General features: G+C 46.5%; 1 pseudogene; it reads left to right on the top strand.

Moving 5' to 3' along the window:
• The first annotated feature begins 692 nt into the window (after positions 1-692).
• LOC114205981 (serine/threonine-protein phosphatase 4 catalytic subunit pseudogene) lies at positions 693-1,687 on the top strand (annotated as a pseudogene).
• The last annotated feature ends 3,882 nt before the right edge of the window (positions 1,688-5,569 follow it).

Raw genomic sequence — 5,569 nt, 5'->3', positions numbered from 1 at the left:
GGGACCACACCTTGAGAAACACTGAGTTAGCACATTTTCACTCAAGTTCAGGAGAATTCTAGTTTAGAAGCTGTAGTTGGTCATAGGTAGTCATGTGCAAGGTAGAATTGGTCATTATGTAGCTGAGGGGCAGGGTTGCAAGAGCACCTGGCTCCGGGGATGCCAACCAGACCAGGATTGGCCACTTTTCTGAGGACAAAATCCAAAGACAGAGACATGAGTGGTGGTGAAACAAAAAAGGGATTTATTTCAGTGAGGCCAACACCAGGAAGACAGCAGACTAACATCTCAAAGCCTGTCTCCAAAGTGCCAGAAATACTTCCAGGTTTATATGAGGAAAATATGGGACAAAGTTTGGTGGATAGGTGCAGGTGGGCAGTGAAGGTCAAGTTGATCATTGTGGGCTCAGTCACACAGGGTCTTGCCGGTTCAGTGCAGTCCTTATTGTGTGAGGGGGTAGTTTCAGGTCCCATTAGGAGATGCTTTGCCTGAAGAGACTTTTGCCTGAGTTAAGAGATGGGCTGGAAAGAAGATTATTTAATCAATTAGAAAGTTTGGGGTCAAGAGTAGAAGCGGCGGTGGCGGCAGCCCAAAGCGTAGGGAAGGAGGAAGGCAGGGAGCTTAGGAGCGGGAGCTGGAGTCGCGGCCGTGGAGACCCCTGTGCGGTGCGGAGTGGGCAACGGCCCCGGCTCTGACCCGCGCCGGGGGGGTGGGCCATGGTGGAGATCAGCGACCTGGACCGGCAGATCGAGCAACTGCGGCGCTGCGAGCTCATCAAAGAGAGTGAAGTCAAGGCCCTATGCGCTAAGGCCAGAGAGATCTTGGTAGAGGATAGCAACGTACAGAGGGTGGACTTGCCAGTCACAGTGTGCGGCAACATCCATGGGCAATTCTATGACCTCAAGGAGCTGTTCAGAGTGGGTGGCGACGTCCCTGAGACCAACTACCTCTTCATGGGGGATTTTGTGGATCGTGGTTTCTACAGCGTCGAAACGTTCCTCTTGCTGCTGGCACTTAAGGTTCGCTATCCTGACCGCATCACCCTGATCCGGGGCAACCATGAGAGCCGCCAGATCACCCAGGTCTATGGCTTCTACGACAAGTGTCTGCGCAAATACGGCTCGGTGACCGTGTGGCGCTACTGCACTGAGATCTTTGACTACCTCAGCCTGTCGGCCACCATAGATAGCAAGACCTTCTGCGTGCACGGGGGCCTCTCCCCCTCTATCCAGACCCTGGACCAGATCCGAACGATTGACTGAAAGCAAGCGGTGCCCCACGATGGGCCCATGTGTGACCTGCTCTGGTCTGACCCCGAAGACACAACAGGCTGGGGTGTGAGCCCCTGCGGGGCTGGCTACCTGTTTGGCAGTGGCGTGATGGCCCAGTTTGATGTGGCCAACGACATTGACATGATCTGCCGTGCCCACCAACTGGTGATGGAAGGTTACAAGTGGCACTTCAATGAGACTGTGCTCACTGTGTGGTTGGCACCCAACTATTGCTACCGCTGTGGGAACGTGGCAGCCATCTTGGAGCTGGATGAGCATCTCCAGAAAGATTTCATCTTCGAGGCTGCTCCCCAGGAGACCCGCGGCATCCCTTCCAAGAAGCCCGTGGCCGATTACTTCCTGTGATCCCTCCAGCCCCTGCCCCTCCAGCCTCTCTGGCCCTCGGACCACTGTGACTCTGCTCTGCCTCCCTACGGAGGCTGGGCATCCGGGGGGGGGGCTGTCTGGGCTCTGCTCTCCCCCCAGAGAGGGCACTGTGAGGGTGAGGACTTTCTCTGGAGAGGCTCGGAGCCTCAGCTCCATGCTCCTCTCTTTTCTCCCCACTTGAACCATGGAGTTTCCAATAATTTTTTGGTTTTCTTTTTTCCTTTTTTTTGGTTTGTTTTTAGATAAAAAATTTTGAGAGAAAAAAAAGAAAAATTCTAATAAAAGGAGAAAAATGGTAAAAAAAAAAAAAAGAAAGTTTGGGGTCAAAATGGAAGTGGTTGAAGTCCTTTTTCATTAAGACCCATGCAAGCTTTCATAGTCAACAAGTGTATCGGTAGGATGAAAATTGGCTTCCAGCATCTACAATTACAGGACAGATGCATCAGTTTGTTCATCAACATTCGTGTGTCAAGGCTGTGTGATGTTGGTCCGACAAGGGTGGCATCAAAGCCAGAACCTTGGTCGACCAGGCAAAGCTGCAGCATGTTGTCCCCCAGGCAGCCAACCTGAAGGACCAGGCTTTCAGGACTTTGGGTTTGGCTGGCTAGTGTTCTTATTAACTAAGACTCAGAAGTGACTGGAGACAGAGTACACATGCCACATGATCCTGGTTAAAGTCTGTTTCCTTTCTTTGGTTTTCCCTGTGGAACAAGGACAGATGACTGAAAAAATTATTGTCTTCAGCAGAAAGAAAGCAACTATCAATCATCACATATTTAATCACTTATTCTGAGGGCTTTCACGAAGAGTGTTGCATTCAATCATCATAAATTACCTGGTGAGGTGACTTTATTATCACAGTTCCACAGATGAGGAAAGGGAGGTGCAGAGAGTATGAAGTTTGTGTGTGATTACACAGCTAGTAAGTGGACATGAAGAGTTTTGACTCTTGGTCTTTCATCTTTAAATCCAGTGCTTTGTGCAATGAACATTGTATCGGGCAACCTCTTGTATTTTGACTTTGCTTTTCTTTTCCAAAGGATACTATTCAGGAAAACAGACACTGTCATGGATGAAAGTAAGCCTGACAGTAGGACTCGTGCATGTTGGGAGCATCCATACTAGCCTCCTTCTCTCCTCTGCCCATATCTACAATCATTAGAGAAAACAGTAGACCCTTGTCTGCTACAGTCCTGGGTCTTGCCCTCTCATGGTGGAGTGGGAACCAGGCTTTGGTTATGCAAAGTGAAAGCGAAGATCCTCTTCTGAAGTGGAAATATTTCATAGAGGGTTTTCTTCCTTTACATTTGTACAATAAAAAGGACCATTTGGGTGATTTCACAAGAAAAGACCAACTTGCCCTCCAAGGATTACTGTAGAGCTCATCACCTCCAGATCTAAAGTGCTACTTTGGATACCTCCCACCTCCATCAGCTCCTTCCTCTCAACATTTTGGCTCAGTGCCCATTATAGGAGTCAAGAGTCCCATGGTTCTTAGACCTCAATGGCAGCACTTGTGCTCATAACCCAGAAACTTGAACTGACCAACATCTCCCCACTTGTAAGAGCCAGAACCAGAACCCAAAGCCAGATCTCCTGACATCAAGTGATTCCTTTTTCCTCAGAGCCTGGCAGTGGGTGTGAGTGTGTGTGAGTGTGGTGGGTGGGGTGTTGAGAGGCTAGACAGTAGTCCCCAGCTCTCTCCTGATAGTCTCCCAGATTTTGTGTAAAATACTTGGATCAGTCCAATTCATGGTCCCTTTTCCTGGCACCCTACAACTCAACCCATCCAGTGGTGCAGCAGCACAGTAGCCCCTAAAGCTCGGTGCTTTGGGGGGATGCCACAGAAATAATACCAAGAGTATAATATGAGACATCTATACCCATCATCATATCTAATCCATCACCAAGTTGGACTAATTTTAACCCCATAAATATCTGCCCAATGATTCCCCTTCTCTCCAGCTCTATTGTCACCATTCCAGCATAAGCCGTCATTGTTTGTTTTTAGTGGGGCTGCTGCAAGAGTCTCCTAGGGTCTCCCTCCTTTGTATACTCTGGTGCCTCCTTCAGTGTATTCTCCTCCCTGCATCCCAAGGTCAAGGGCTTCTCTCTTGACAGTCCTAAACAGCTTTTCCCTAACTGTTTTGTCTGTGTAATATCCATTTATTCTTCAGATCTCAGCACCAGCAAAGGTCACTTCCTTAGGGAGGGTGGGTGTCCTTGCCTTGCAAGTTCTTATGCTGCTTGCTCTTATGGAAATTTCCTCTTTATAACTTCATGGCATTTACCTCCACTGATGATTAAACAGTCATCTGCATGACTGTTGCATTAATGGCTGTCTCCTCTACTAGACTATAAAATCCATGAGAAAGGGGGATACATCTGTATCATTCTTTTTCTCTCCTTTCCCTCTATTTCTTCCTACTTCCCTTCTCCCACCTCACTTGGTTTGTGTGTGTGTGTGTGTGTGTGTGTGTGTGTGTGTGTGTGTGTTGCCATAGGAATTCTGTCTTCTCACTGAGCAAAAGGTATGAACTATTCTACATTGAAAAGGAAAAGATGGAAGTTAATTCTCTTGAAGGGCAGGCTTCCAAAGATCTGAGATGTTCCACTAAAGTCTAAGTTAAAGTAATTCTGCCAGGGCCCCCTACCACCTTTTAAGCTTATAACACATTTCTCTCGTTTGTGCTTTTGTTTTTGCTTTTTTCATTCTTCCACAGTTTTATTTATTAAATTTTCAATAGAAACTTCCAAAAAGAAACAGGTGAAAATAGTATTACGAACTTTCATGTACTGTCACCAGCTTCAACAATTAACCACGTCTTGCCAAGCTTGCCTCCATCTTTCTCCTTCCACTTTTGTTGGTGGTGGGGGTGGTGGTGGCGAAGTAATTTAAAGCAAATGCGGGCATCATATCATTTTATCCACAAATAGCTCAGTAATTAACACACAAGGATTTTTAAAAATATTACCCCTAACAATAATAATACTTTCATGTAATTTTAATAACGTCTCATTCCCCGTTCATGCTCAAAGCTTCTCCATCCTCCAAAAACGATTCTATAATTGGTTCATTTAGGTTAGGATCAAACAAGGTCCACACGTGGCATCGTAGCCTAAGTCTCTTTTAACCTGTAACTATTCCCTCTTCTCCCATCTTTTAAAATTCCACTTGTTTGTTGAAGACATTGGGTCGTTTATGAGGTACAATTTCCCACCTTCTAGATTTGGCTGATTGGCTCCTCGTCCAACTTGTTCTTTTATCTGCTAGGTCTTCTGTTTGTTCTTCTATTACTTTCAAACTAGCAGTGAGATCTCGAGACTTGATTAGATTCAGATGCACCCTCTTTGGCAAGAACAACTCCTAGGTGGTGCTGTGTACCTCTTGCATCACATCAGTAGACATATGATGTCCCATTTTTAGTGATGTTAAGATTGATCCGGAGATTAGACTAATGGGAGACAATTCTCCATGGGGCTCTTGCATCTCCCTAGGTTTTGCAAGACAAGATTTTCACTGCCTTTTGTCTACATTATCTTTTCAAGGATGTTTGCGTATGAAGAAAGAGATGGTGTTTGTTGCTGGAACAAAGGACAGACAAGCTTGTTGTACAGTGTCAAATATCAGAATTCCCTAAGCTTGGGGTTCCTTTCCTATAAAGCAACCCCCTACGTGTACAAGGTCATCTGACTCTTTTCCTGTTGCTCTATTAGAAATGAGGCTCAGGGAACCAGTGTAAAAATGATGATACTAAAAATAGCCACTGCTTTTGCTGTAATTGATGGTCCCGGATCTCTGTATGAGACTGGATTCTCCAGACACACACACACACACACACACACACACACACACACACACACACACACGGCAGAGGGGGCGGGGGCAGGGAGAGAGACAGAGACACAGA

Source organism: Eumetopias jubatus, unplaced genomic scaffold (assembly GCF_037043125.1).
Source record: "Eumetopias jubatus isolate StellerSeaLion01/CBP00866 unplaced genomic scaffold, mEumJub1_p1.0 scaffold_7, whole genome shotgun sequence".
NCBI classification, from domain to species: Eukaryota; Metazoa; Chordata; class Mammalia; order Carnivora; family Otariidae; genus Eumetopias; species Eumetopias jubatus.
This window is presented reverse-complemented; position numbering and strand designations above follow the sequence as displayed.